We start from the raw sequence: 13,834 nt of genomic DNA on the forward strand, positions 1-13,834 counted from the left end.
CAACTTAGGCCAAGTGTGTGAAGTGTTTGTCTTGATAAAGAAGCTGCACTATCTCTTGAATATTTGAAAAGATAGTCTTATATGTCAAGAGGACAGTAGGAGTCTTAGAGATTCTGAAAGCTTCAAGGTCTAATCAAGAATAATAACCTGTAGTTTAAGACTAGCACACGACGTGAGGTTTATAACCTATCGTGTTGACATAATTCTATTTCTGTGCCCATTCCAGTTAAAGTTGGCTTTTCATATGAGTTCTTAGAGTTCTCAATTGGTTGCATAACAACTTGGAAGCAATGGCAGGCCCTTGAGCTTCCAGGTGGCAAGAAATTCAGATTGAGTTCAGTCCATATAAGTTTGGATTTGTCATTAACCGTGTCTTGTGACTATGGTTTTGACGATTCACATGGATAAGAACACATACACCATAAAATCTAAGAGTCATAAGGTTTCTCTCCGATTCATGAAAATGATGGTGAGGAAACACTTCCACCAAGTAGATTTGAAACAGATGGAAAAAGGTCAAAACAATTGAGACTATGATTACGGCATCCCTTTTCATAGTTCTGAAATTGTTTAGACACACATGCATGCTATCTAAGGAAAGGTGTATGATTTTGATAAAGTTTTATCAAAGCAATCTCGTATCAGAAGTCTGAACTTTGGTAAGAAAGTCAATAAAGTATTGATTTCTAGAAGTCCAGCTGATTTCTGAGTACATGTCAAAGCTAGTGGGAGCATAAGTGTTATGCTAATAATCATCATGTTAGTGGGAGCATGATAATTATGATAAGTATTGCAAGTTAGCAATGTTAATTATAGAAAACAAAAGTTTCAATTCGTGAAGTTGCAGGGGTTGAAAAAGTTGTTTTGCTATAATTAAGGGAGAGGATATACTTCATTTCAGTTCTAAAGGCTTAGATTGAGACCTTAATCATCTTTAGTCAAGAATATATATATATATATATATATATATATATGAATTTCATGTTGGATTGGTTCAACTTAAGGAAATTCCATATATTGCGTTCTCAAAATTCGATTATGATTACGGCATCCCTCTTCATAGTCAAATTTAGAGAACATGGCAAATAAAGATTTTTGTAGCAAAAACTGGTCTAGAATCATGTCTTTATGTGAGACATCATGAATCGTGTCCCATTTGCTTTGGGTACAAGATCGATTGCATGTGCTATAGTATTTGTCCTTTCTAAATTTTCCAAATGCCCAGAGGCATTAAGAAGGGAAAAGGTCTAGAATTGGATATGACTAAAAGGATTAAGCAATTGTCGAGGATAATCTAAGGTTTACCAAAGATTGGTTGCTCAGGGACATTTGGAAGTATAGTGCTAATTTTGGAAGGACCGTATTGACATATTCTGAAAAAAGAGGCATCTCTTGTTCAGAAGTGATAGTCAAAATGAGAATATGGAGTTGTCTCCATAGGTGGAAGTTATCTGGGTAAGATTAGAAAACTTAATGCAAGAAGCATGTTAAAAGCAACGTACTTTGAATATGAGACTTAGTTTCCATGGAGTTGAACTCCATTGGAATACCTTATAATGACTGCTGACAAGTCTTTGTAACTTTGTACACTTTCATTACAAGAGGTCAGTGCATATAAGTTTAAAATCTAAACAAATTTCGATAAATGATAGGAATTTGGAATTCTTACATTTTTTGATAAGGATTTGGGAGTGTGAAAAGAGAATCATTGAAAGTATGTTCACTCGATCTAGTTCACAAAGTACGTATCATAGACAAACATAGAGTGCATACTTGGTGTATGGCAAAGCTATTGTTTAAGAAAAACATAGTGTACATGCTTGGAGCATGGGACAACTAGTGTTTTTAATTCAAGTATAAAGTTGATAAAACCGAAACAATGAATAATGAGTAATCAGTATGGTGATAAATAAAAGTGTTTATTTATATTCATAGGGTTTGATACCATATTTGATTCATTTATTCTTGTGTGTTCTCTTTGCATGTTTTGACTTCCAGAATAACTAAGTCGCTCTTCCTGAATGATTAAGTTATTCAAACCATCCACAGTCGGTTATATGTTGGAAGTAGATATGAATCAAGACTGTCATGAGTTGGCTTGTAGAGGTCCAAGTTGGTGGACAAAGTGGTGCTACAACACTCATGAGTGCTCATAAGTTCTGAGTATTGGATTCAACCCACGCTCATTTGAATCACTTCATGGATTTTATCATGAGTGATCATGAGACGATAATATCTTATATTCGTCAAACCTAGATATATGAGTTGTTACTATGAGTTGGTTATACATTGATTGCACGAAAACGCATTGGTAACTCGATGTTATAAAACGTGCCTTTGTGTATGATTCAACAAGTAGTAGAACAAGCCATATGAGTCGAAGTTTATCCATTCCTTTTATCTTACGGATAAAAGCGATATATGTGGGCCCCTCGATGATTTAGCGATGACACATGTGAGTGCTTGGCCAAGCCAGGACTGATTTGATTTGTTCAATCAGTCAGTCATCATAAATCGAAAATCGGGAAACAACAAATGGACAGAGAGAATGATTTATAATCCATGTCTCAGTCCATATGATATCTAGAATGGAGGAATATATGATCACTTATCTAATGGACAAGTCATAGACAGAGGTCAGAGGTCAGAGATCATCGGCAAGGTCATAGTTCGACGGAAGCTTTTGAGAGCTACGATTGCCAGTCGGTTCTTGAAGTCATACGCAATAATAGTTTTAGACTTATCCAAGTGGGAGACTATTGGATTAATGTCTAAGTCCATAACTATAATTGGTAAGACTTGACCCGACCCGGCATGGTCCATTTGGGTTGCATGGCATCATGCATTTGGATAGACTATAATGAGAGAAATAACACTTAAGGTTTGTTAATATATTATAAGTTATAATATATTAATAAGATTATTTAATTAGTATTGATCAAGAATTAATCTAGTATTAATTAAGTGATCAAAAGAAGACTAATTAAATATATGGGTTGATTGTGTAAATCATCCATACTTATATAGTGGGCTAATGCTCCATGGATTGTCAAGTTGGGTTAAAACCCATAAGATGCTCCATGGTGTATTTGTACCCATGGATCATGGAAATGAAAGGCCATGACAATTAGGGTTTACATGGTGTAACCCTAACTATATAATGATCTTATTCTTGGAGAAAATCGGCGACTATGTGTGATAGAAAGGGCTAGCCGATTTGATGAAGTGTTCCAATTCTCTCAAGTTATTCCAAGTGTATTTGGTGTTGTGTGAACCATTTGAGGTGTCACACTTGGGGCACTAGGCACTCAAGCTTCATGAAGTCATTCTACATCAAAAGAGGTATGTAATTCTAACTTGATATATTCATATGAATCAATGTTATTATTCTAGTTAGGATGAATACCTTTGAAAGTTCATATTTGCATGTATAATAGAGAAAACATAGATCCAAGGTATTTAGGGTTGCATGTACACTTAGGAGTGTTAGAATGCTCAAAACCCAACATAATCATGCTTGCTCAGAAGTGTCCTCAGACATCTAAAAATCATAAGCCTCATCTCCATTTCTCATACCCCTTTTTAACACTGAGTACCAGGTCTGATCTCGGCCCAACAGTTGAACCTCCAAGGTTATCCATTGCATTATCCCAACCGTCTCAATGGTTTCCTTCTCACAATAACTACATCGGTACATTGTGACACACAAGTCATGAAGTTCTCCTTACTCCAAGCGAATGCTACACTCCCTACTGATGATCGACTCAACCTCGACCTCTGTCGTCTACTGCTCATAGTTCCATGCATCTCGCGGTACCTCCCGTACCCGAGTACTGACCTACACAGGTCTAAGACATCAGATGATAAACAATACCCCTCAACATGGAACCCATCTCAGAATCCAGAATCTAATCTCGCCTACCCAACGCACCACCAGAGCCAAACTCAAACTAGAGATTTTGGTCTGACCCAGAGTTAGAACCGCTCGACCCAATGAAGGACTCAACTCATGACTCATGACCCGCAACCCACACGTATACCACTTCTCCAATTCCCTTGGGTTGCGACAACCACAACTCAATTCAGAGTATAACCATTCCCGACAAATATGGAGACCCCAGTCTCGCCCCTGGTTCGACCACCAGGCTCTCAAAACCTCAAATATTAGGGCTACCCAAGCCTAAAACTCTTCTGCGTCTTGCTATGACCAGAGAAATACTCATCACAACACCCTCTCGCTGGCTAGTGAGTACTACGGCTCCCTGCTGCATCATAACAACATACCACTGACTAGTGAGTACTACGGCTCCCCGCAGCATCACAACAACCTTTCCCTAACTAGTGAGTACTACGACTCCCCGCAGCATCACAACAACCTCTCGCTGACTGGTGAATACTACGGCTCCCCGTAGGATCACAGCAACCTCTCGCTGACTGGTGAATACTACGGCTCCCCGTAGCATCACATCAACCACTCGCTGACTGGTGAATACTATGGCTCCCCGTAGCATCACAACAACCTCTCGCTGACTGGTGAATACTACGGCTCCCCGTAGCATCACAACAACCTCTCGCTGACTGGTGAATACTACGGCTCCCCGTAGTATCACCACACCCCTTTGCTAACTCATGGATACTGCAGCTCCCTGCAGCCTTACAGCACCTTCTCTTACCACTCACGATCTCATCCTCAAGTCGACGCCACACACTGCATCCATTAACCCACGTTCTACGGCCCACATAGATACATGCACACATACCCATCCAAAAATATGCGTCACTACTCCTGACGGCAACCGTCATGACAAACTCCTTTTCTCACTGCAATCGTCATTCTTAATTAATCTCGTTTAACATCAATTAGTCGAAGTGCTCCCACTAAAACCATAGATACTTGCTACACCACTTGCCAGCTTTCAACTCAGAACTCAAAATAATCTGGAAATAAGGATATCATACCCGGATACCTCGGTACACCAACATAGAATCTCACAGTGTTTTTCCCAAACCACTGATCTCATACTCATGATACCATACTTGGATTCCGCATTGCTCCTTCAGAATCTCTCAACCGATCTTCCTCTCGCACCACTTGTAACCTCAGAGTATTCCATCTCCTAATTTGAAACACCGAGGCATCGACAATGGCTCAGAACACATTGATGAAAACCCGAAGCTCCCCCTCTACTGGTCACTACCCATACGGAACTACTAATATCGTCCATGTAATTGGTAGACAATTCACTCCTTCCCCTCCCAGGGGTATAGATCACAATTTATACCTTCACTTGCTACTCTCAGCTATTGCATCCGTAATCCAGCGATCCGATCGCACTCGAACTCGACATATGCTAATTCCGAAAATCACATGCCACAATGAATTTTCCAATCCACGGCCACCTGTCGTGGATCCACTCATCCTTTCTTAAACACAGACTCTTACATCTTCCTGTCTGGCACCTCGCCTCTTCCTCGGGCTCATGTGTCCGCACTGCTAATTCCCATAACCGTTTCTATGACCTCACATGAATGGATCACTGATCCCCTAACTGGAGAACCAGTTCTCCCCCACTCAGGGTTCGAACCATCACCAATTGGCACATCCACAATCTACTCAGTAGATTGTCTCACTAGTCATGACACACTTGACTCTTAAACGTTTTGTGCAATCATCCCAGGGCCTTCCCAAAGGAAACCAAACAATCTCCGAATATCCCGTCCCTGACAAAATCTTGGAATCCTCCCCACATGACTGCATCTAGCCACCTTCAAGCCTCATACTGACATACCGCTGGAATCCCCACTGTTCCGACTCCAATATGTCTCTAATCCGGAAATAGTGCCCTATCACGCACTTCGACTCTATCTCCTCGACCCGCCTCCCAAATTGGGAATAATCATAAAAGCACAGACCTCATTCTCATTGTTGATACACAATGTAGACCACGAGGGCCACTACCCCGATATACTCCTTTTAACCACCGGAAACTACTAATAACAACACCTTTTCCCCAACAAGGCACCTCTTTGTTCTCATCCGTCTTAGTCCCACTAATGACTCTTTCCTGGTATAAGAATACCTCGCAGCCAACATACTGCCCAAAAATTCTAGTGAAGAGGTCACCATGCTAGCAAAACAAATTTTTCATTTAAAATTACATAACTCTCATACTGTATTTCACAAAAATCTCATTATTTAAGTTTACAACTCAAAACCCCATAATTGCTCAGTTAAAATCCTGGATCCTCAAAATGTAACTCTTTCGCTGGTGTGTACAATCGAGCCGGTGCCGTCCCGCGATCCTGAGAAACCTGAAACACATAACACATAACACGGTAAGCACGAAGCTTAGTGAGTTCCCCAAAATACCACATACAACAAATTCTCCATTCGATGCTATACTCTGTAAGACCCTCCGGTCAATGTGTCTCAGCGGGACCCTCCAGTCTCATAGCTCGTTGGACCCTCTGGTCCGGTCTAGCTCGTTGGACCCTCCGGTCCGGTCTGGTTGAGGACCCTCTGGCCTCATAAATCGTTGCACCCTCTGGTCCGGTCTGTAAAGCTCTGCATGGCATAAATCACAAACAAATAATGCACAACATAAAACATAAGTCAGGATAACATAATACTCAATGTAAGCACATAAGACCTTCCGGTCACACATAACTACCACTCAAGCTAAAGTATAGTGAGAAGACTCACCTGACAAGCAGCCAGTAAAGACCTCGCTCCCGAATCTCGAACTAGCCTCCGCCTAACACAAGGGATGAATATCTCTAAGTAATACTCTAATCACAACTCTAATGACCGAAGGCTATTCTTCCTCTCTTTAATTCTTTGAAGTGGATAAAAGACCATTTTACCCCTCCATGGTCTCTATTACTTATGTTGACCAAATCCCCAAAGTCAACAGAAGTCAAACTCGAATCAACAGTCCATGTTTGACCCGACTCGTCGAGTCCACTTATTTCCTCAGAAGTCTCGTAAAAGTCCAGCTCAGCTCGTCGAGTTGACCCCCAACTCGACGAGCTACCGCATGATTCAGCTCTTCGGGACAAACCCTTACCAACTCGTCGAGTCGGCTCATTGACTCGGTGAGTTCATTCAGACCAATTTTTCCTTCAGACAATTTCAATCAGATCTATCACTCCAAACACTAGATCTATCATCTCAAGGCTCAATAATCACGTAAAGCTTCGACCTTTACGTTCATACATGAGGTTATTCCTCCAAAATGCTAATACATGCCTTTCATGAATGATTAAGCCCAAAAACCCTCATATGGATGAATAAAGCTGGGACATCTAAACTCTAAGGACCTCACAAGATCCAGATCTGAGGTCTAGACTTCTGGAGAACGCATGTTACTCAAAAACCCAACCAAAATGACAAAAAGCCCTATAGTCTCATAGATATGAGATCCAAATAAATAGATGAGAAAGGTGTGGGCTTTTTACCTTCCAGAGAAGCTCTTTGAGAAGAAATGCTAGATCCCACAGCCTCATCCCATTCCTTGCTTGAAGATCACTCCTCTTCTTCCAAAAAGGTCCATCAAAACACTTGATACAAGCTCAAGGACTCTCTCTTAGCTTCATGGCCACCTAGGGTTTCACACAGGAGAGTTGATCAGAAGATGAGCCGAAAATGAGGCTATAAGTGCCTTTAAGTAGGTCACAGGCCCGAAAGTTTAGGGTTTCCTTCACCAGCGCTGACTCGGCGAGTCGAAACACAGACTCGTCGAGTCAGCTCATTAATCGTCGTCACCCAACGCGACCCTACTCGACGAGTTGAGGCACCAACTCGTCGAGTCGCCCATGAAACTCATTATTACAATAGAAATGTTATACCCCGGAACCATGATGTTACGTATATTTACTGAAATAACAGTAAATCATGACGAAGAGAGTTATCGTCCTTTTGTGGTGGATCTGAATAGTCCATATCAACATGTATTAGATCCATCAGTCCTTCACTTGCCTCACATAAACATGTGATCAATGAATTAGTCATAATTTTCCAATAACCAATATTCTCATGCATCACACAATTTGAATTGTATGACTCCAAGTTTCTGTCCAATTGGAAACTTGGTGATGAGAATTCTTTCCAGTTGGTTAATTATGACAATACCACAAGCGATATCATAAGAATCAAATTCATTATTAATAGTTCTAATATTAGAAACGTAACCAACAATTTCATAAATGTCATTGCAAGGAATTATAAAATAAGGCAACCAGATAAACCAAATTTTCACTTTTATTGAAAATAAACGGAAAATTGGAACTTGACCTTACATTGAATAAAATGAAAACTATGTTTCTAGACATCTCCAAAGAGTAATAGAAATCTATTAAATTATCCTAACTTCCAAGTAGTAGCTCTAAATTTTGATCCTCGGACCATGTGACTAAAGTCCATTTCTCATGATCAGATTTAGCTCACCTTGCTCAAGCTTCCTTCTTTCTCTTAGCTCCTTAAGTACCATCAAAATGTGATCATCACACCATGTATTAAGAGTCTATGAATAGGAACTTCTAAAACAATGGATTTAGATAATGTATGTACCTGAAGTAGAGTCACATGACTTGACTTTACTACCTCTAAGATCTTTCATGTATTTGGGCAACTTTATTTCCAATATCCCTTCAATTGGTAGTAGAAACAAATGGACTCTTTGGGGTTAACACATGGAATGATCCCAGAACTAGATATTCCTTTTACCATACGATCAAACGATTTGATCTTGGATGACCCTTTCCATTAAAAAGAGAAATATTTTATGGACCACCATTGTCACAATTACTAATGTCCATGGAAATCTTGGATTTAGACCCAATAAGCATTCCTGCTTTAGATGTGCTCTTAAGCATTTCGGCTTCAGCAACAATCAACATTTGGGTCAGATCAATTAAGGTTATGTCGATATTTCTCATATAAAAGTTCTCAATGAACTGATCATATGACTTTGGAAGCAAAAGAAGAACCAAGTCAATGGCTTGCTCCCTTGGAAAAACGACACCCATTCTATACAACTTGTCAATGTACGATTTCATTTTCAGAACATGCACACACACAAAATTTTCATCTTGATGTCTACATGCCAATATGGATTAGTAGTCTCATATCTTTCAATTTGAGGGAAACATGACATTGGGAGAGTCACAGGAGGAGGTGGTGGAAAATTTGAAGAGAGATGATGTCTAGTTCCATCATTTCCTTAAAAGGGAAAACAATTTCACCTTGACTCAAAATTGGAAGACTATCTCTAGAGGATTGAAGAAAACCATTTCCATAGAAATTAGGAAGAACGTTTCTATCTTCATAAGACATTTAAAATTTAGGAGAAGAGAGAATTCAAGTTAGTTGATTTTGATCCTTAATTATTAACCCAAAATTTTAAATCAAGTCTAGGATCCATATTTTCGATTCAAACTTTGAATAGGGATGTCGTAATCAAATTCGAAACTATTTTAGGTAGGTAAGGCCTTCACCACTTCCAATCTTATGAAACTCCTAGATTTTTTGATATTCATCGAATCTTATCATTGGCATGTTTAATCTCGGATTATGCTTTCACTTTTATGACTTGGGTGTCAAGGATCACAAACGAGATGTGAATAACCATCCAAACCCGCTTGACAACCTCGATGTCGTTTATCATCTCACAATGATGTGTCGGTTAACCACACATGCTCCATCAACAATGATAATTTTGGAGATGCCCATCATATCGCTTTACAGTCCCTATTAGTGTGCTGGCTAACCACACTAGGGATGAGATTTAGAACCGGAAAATCGGACCGGAACCGGAATCGGACCGGAACCGGAACCGTTAGAACCAGAATATGTAAAACCGGTCTGGGTCCCGGGTTTAAAGAATGGCTCTATCTGGGTTCCGGGTTTTGGTTCCTTTGGGTCCGGGTAAACCGGGTTTAAGAACCGGAACCGTGTTAGGAACCGAAATCGATTTTAGGGGCCGGAACCGGTTTTTATGGAAAGTTTAAAACATTCATATCTCATTCGTTTGAAGTCGGATTGGCATGAGGTTTTTTCCATAGTATAGTTTATAGTTTTTAGATGATTTTAGACTATAATTTTGTCATTTTTGGGTTTATATTCATTGAGTTATAGTCTCTCAAAGTCGGGATATCAAAGCTGGAAATTGTATGTTTTTCAGCTTTTTTTTTTGTATTCTGTGATAGTTTTAAAACATGCATATCTCATTTGTTTAAAGTCGGATTTGCATGAGGTTTTTTCCATAGTATAGTTTATAGTTTGTACATGATTTTAGACTATAATTTTGTCATTTTTGGATTTATATTCATTGACTTATAGTCTCTCAAACTTGGGATATCAAAGCTGGAAATTTTATGTTTTTCAGCTTTTTTTATATTTTGTGATAGTTTTAAAACATGCATATCTCATTCATTTGAAGTCGGATTGGCATGAGGTTTTTTCCAGAGTGTAGTTTATAGTTTGTAAATGATTTTAGACTATAATTTTGTTATTTTTGGGTGTTTATTCATTGACTTATAGTCTCTCAAAGTCGGGATATCAAAGCTGAAAATTTTATGTTTTTCAACTTTCTTTATATTTCGTGATAGATTTAAAACATGCATATTTAATTCGTTTGAAGTCGGAACAGCATGTGGTTTTTTCCAAAGTGTAGTATAGAGTTTGTACATGATTTTAGACTATAATTTTGTTATTTTTGGTTTCATATTCATTGATTTATAGTCTCCCAAAGTTGGGATATCAAAGCTGCGAATTTTTTTTTTCTCAGCTTTATTTTTGTATTTTGTGAAATTTTAAAACATGCATTCGACCCACTTTACCCGGTTCCCCGGGTTTTTCGATTTTAGACCCACTTTACCCGGTTCCATTCGACCCACTTTGATATTTCCGGGTTTTCCGGTTCTAGACCCACTTTACCCGGTACCTTACCCGGAACCGAACCGGAACCGGTTCCTATATACCGGTCCGGTTTCCGGTCCTAAAAAATCTCGTTAACCGGTTCCCGGGTTTTCCGGGTCCGGGTCTACCGGTCCGGGTTTGGACCCACTTTCATCCCTAAACCACACACACTCCACTAACGACATATAAAGCATGATGTGTGCTTTCATGGATTAGCATACTTTTCATATTTTTCCTATAGTAACTAAGAGTGGGATTTTATAATGGTTTATTTACTTTTTATCATTATACTTATTAATGAGATTATGTCCTATCAATCCCGTTCGGCTAACGACCCTCTACCATACAAGTGAGCAGTGGTTGAGAGTGGATACATATTCATTAAACTCCCCTTATAGTATGGATTTGTGAATGAGATCTACTATTTATTTGACCGACTTTGTCTTATACGTATAATATATTAAAATTTTAATTATATATAGTATAAGATGTATTTTAAAACATTTTAAAAATACAAGGTTTAAACCTTTAATTATATAAATTAAACTTTTTAATTTAATTAAATTTAAACCAATTTATGGATTTATTAAATTTTCTTTTAATTAATCATTTAATTAAATTAATAATAAGATCCATAAGGATAATATTAATTATTCTTATAATCAATCATTGTCTAGTCTAAGAATATCTCCTAACATTTAGGGTTTTATTTAATTATCTTATATAAGCAAAATTCGGATTTGATAGATATTAAAAGAGATCATTACCAAATAAAAACCACATAAATCAAGTTGGGCAGAAAAATCTGAAATATTGGAAATAGCAGATCTCACGTCGTAAGGAACAAATGTCACGACGCGAGAAACAAATTTTCTCAAAAAACAATTTTAATTAGTTCATCTTATGTACAAACAATGTTAGACACACCAAGGCTTTGATACCACTGATGGGTTTTATAGATTACAATAACTATGTGCTTGAGGAATTTCACTTAACATGTAAGGGCACATGCAACCGAAAGGATATATGTCTTTAACACTTTGAATGTAACATGCCATGAACAATAACTTAAACCCTAATAAATGCCTAGTATAAACAAATTACAAGAATTAGGGTTACATACCTTTGTATTTGTTGTAGCTAACAAATCAAACCAATCTTTCTGCAATAGCTCTTGGAAGCAAGAACTAGAAATCGCATGCCTCTGATGGTTCACACCCAAACCCTAGAAACTAAGGAAACTTAAAGAGAGATGAGAGAGGATGTATATTTCATCTATGATCTTAGCAAAAGGAGTGGCCGAAAATATGAGGCTAATAGACCATATTTATAGCTGATAGGAAAACCCAAGATAACCTTAACCTGATTAAAATAATATTATTTCAAATCAGGTAATTATCTAGTTACCTAATAATCAATATTATCTTCAATGGATATTCTCGAAACCCTAGAATCACCCTCCAAACCGTCCACCGCCTTTAGGGAAGGTTCTGGAATCTCTTATGTTCAACTATTGAACAATTACAACTTAGGTCCTTGCACTTTTAATTAATCCAATTAATCTCAAAATTAATCCTAATTAATTTCTGATTAATTCTTAATTAAATAATACTATTTCTAATTAATATATTATTCTCATAATATATTATCAATTTATTTATTGGGTTAGACACCTAATCCAACATTATATATAATGCACCCTCATTAACTTCCATCCTGGATCCGCCAATGTGTACCAACCTTAAATTGTCAACATGCAGTCAATGTAGGTTTATGTGTAGACGTAGTATATTATTATTCTAGCATAGTGTTTTATTAGAACTATTTATTTTAATTGTATATGTACTTGATTATTATTCCTCGAACATATGAAATCTGTCTATATTAATAATTTGTGCACGCTCATTTTCTATAGACAAATGCTTAGCATCACCACATAACGTTTATATCCATTTAACTTAAATTAATCAAAAGTTTCACATGAAGCATTTAACTTAAATTAATCAAAAGTTTCACATGAAGCACCAAAAGTATGATCGATGGAGGGGGGCATTTCTAAAAGGATGTGTTAGGCTTTATTTTTTTTACTTTTGGTGTTAATATGAAACAACTTTATACAAATACTCATTCGGCCGAGTGGAAGAATGTTGGAAAACAACTCATTAGCATTTCTTAATATTGTTTTGATGTTAACTGTATGTTTGGTACAATTATATATTGTATCATAATTTTCCATAATGACATTTCCCTCTTTAGACTTAAATATATGTAGTACACAGAATATGTCATTTGTTTATATATTGAGGGACTAAATATCTATGGTTGTAAATAATTTCCCAAAAGATGATGTTAAATTGATTCATTAAACATACACAATTATAAAAGAAACTTACATGAATTGATTCGTCTTTAAAATAAACATTCTATATACGTAAACAATATAATTTTGTATGTAAAATTCATCCATACCATTTGATCAACGAAGAATCCATTAATTCTTGAGTCCCACTTAAAAATGGAAAAGAATGGAAATAGGGGGAATCGGGTAGAAGGAAGAAAAAAATGTGTTCCCCGTATTTCTTTTTTGAATGATTTGGATATAAGAGAAAGGAAGTTAAGGCTTGATCTTTTCTCTTAATATTTCTTCTAAGAGGCTGTTTTAGATTTCATTTTGAACCTCAAAATGATTTTTAGCCAAAATGACTGGTGATGAGAAAATTAGTTTTTTTAAAAGTGTTTGGATTAGCTTTTATAGTGGGAATATTCAATAAGTCAATAAATTATTTTTTTTAATGTTTGTCTTAGTTTATACATGTTTAGGGTATTTGTCTTTTACAACCCAAAAAGTTATAAGGAGTTTTGAAAAGTTGAAAATTGTAACTTATTGAAATCTTTTTTCTTTTTGAAGAGGTAATG

The 13,834-nt window shown here is 37.2% G+C and overlaps 1 long non-coding RNA gene across 2 annotated transcripts; it reads right to left on the bottom strand.

Annotated features, from left to right (window-relative positions):
- Positions 1–6,200: 6,200 nt before the first annotated feature.
- LOC145136408 (uncharacterized) lies at positions 6,201–13,492 on the bottom strand. Of its 2 annotated transcripts, none has more exons than XR_013720440.1 (5): positions 13,388–13,492; positions 7,459–7,602; positions 6,704–6,755; positions 6,404–6,565; positions 6,201–6,312 (listed from the first exon to the last, which is right to left on the bottom strand). It is a non-coding gene; the product is annotated as an uncharacterized LOC145136408 (long non-coding RNA). The 2 variants fall into 2 exon arrangements; XR_013720441.1 differs by having other exon boundaries at positions 6,378–6,565.
- Positions 13,493–13,834: the final 342 nt, after the last annotated feature.

This window comes from Lactuca virosa, chromosome 9, assembly GCF_052849685.1.
Source record: "Lactuca virosa cultivar CGN04683 chromosome 9, Lactuca_virosa_CGN04683_v6, whole genome shotgun sequence".
In the NCBI taxonomy this organism is placed as follows: domain Eukaryota; kingdom Viridiplantae; phylum Streptophyta; class Magnoliopsida; order Asterales; family Asteraceae; genus Lactuca; species Lactuca virosa.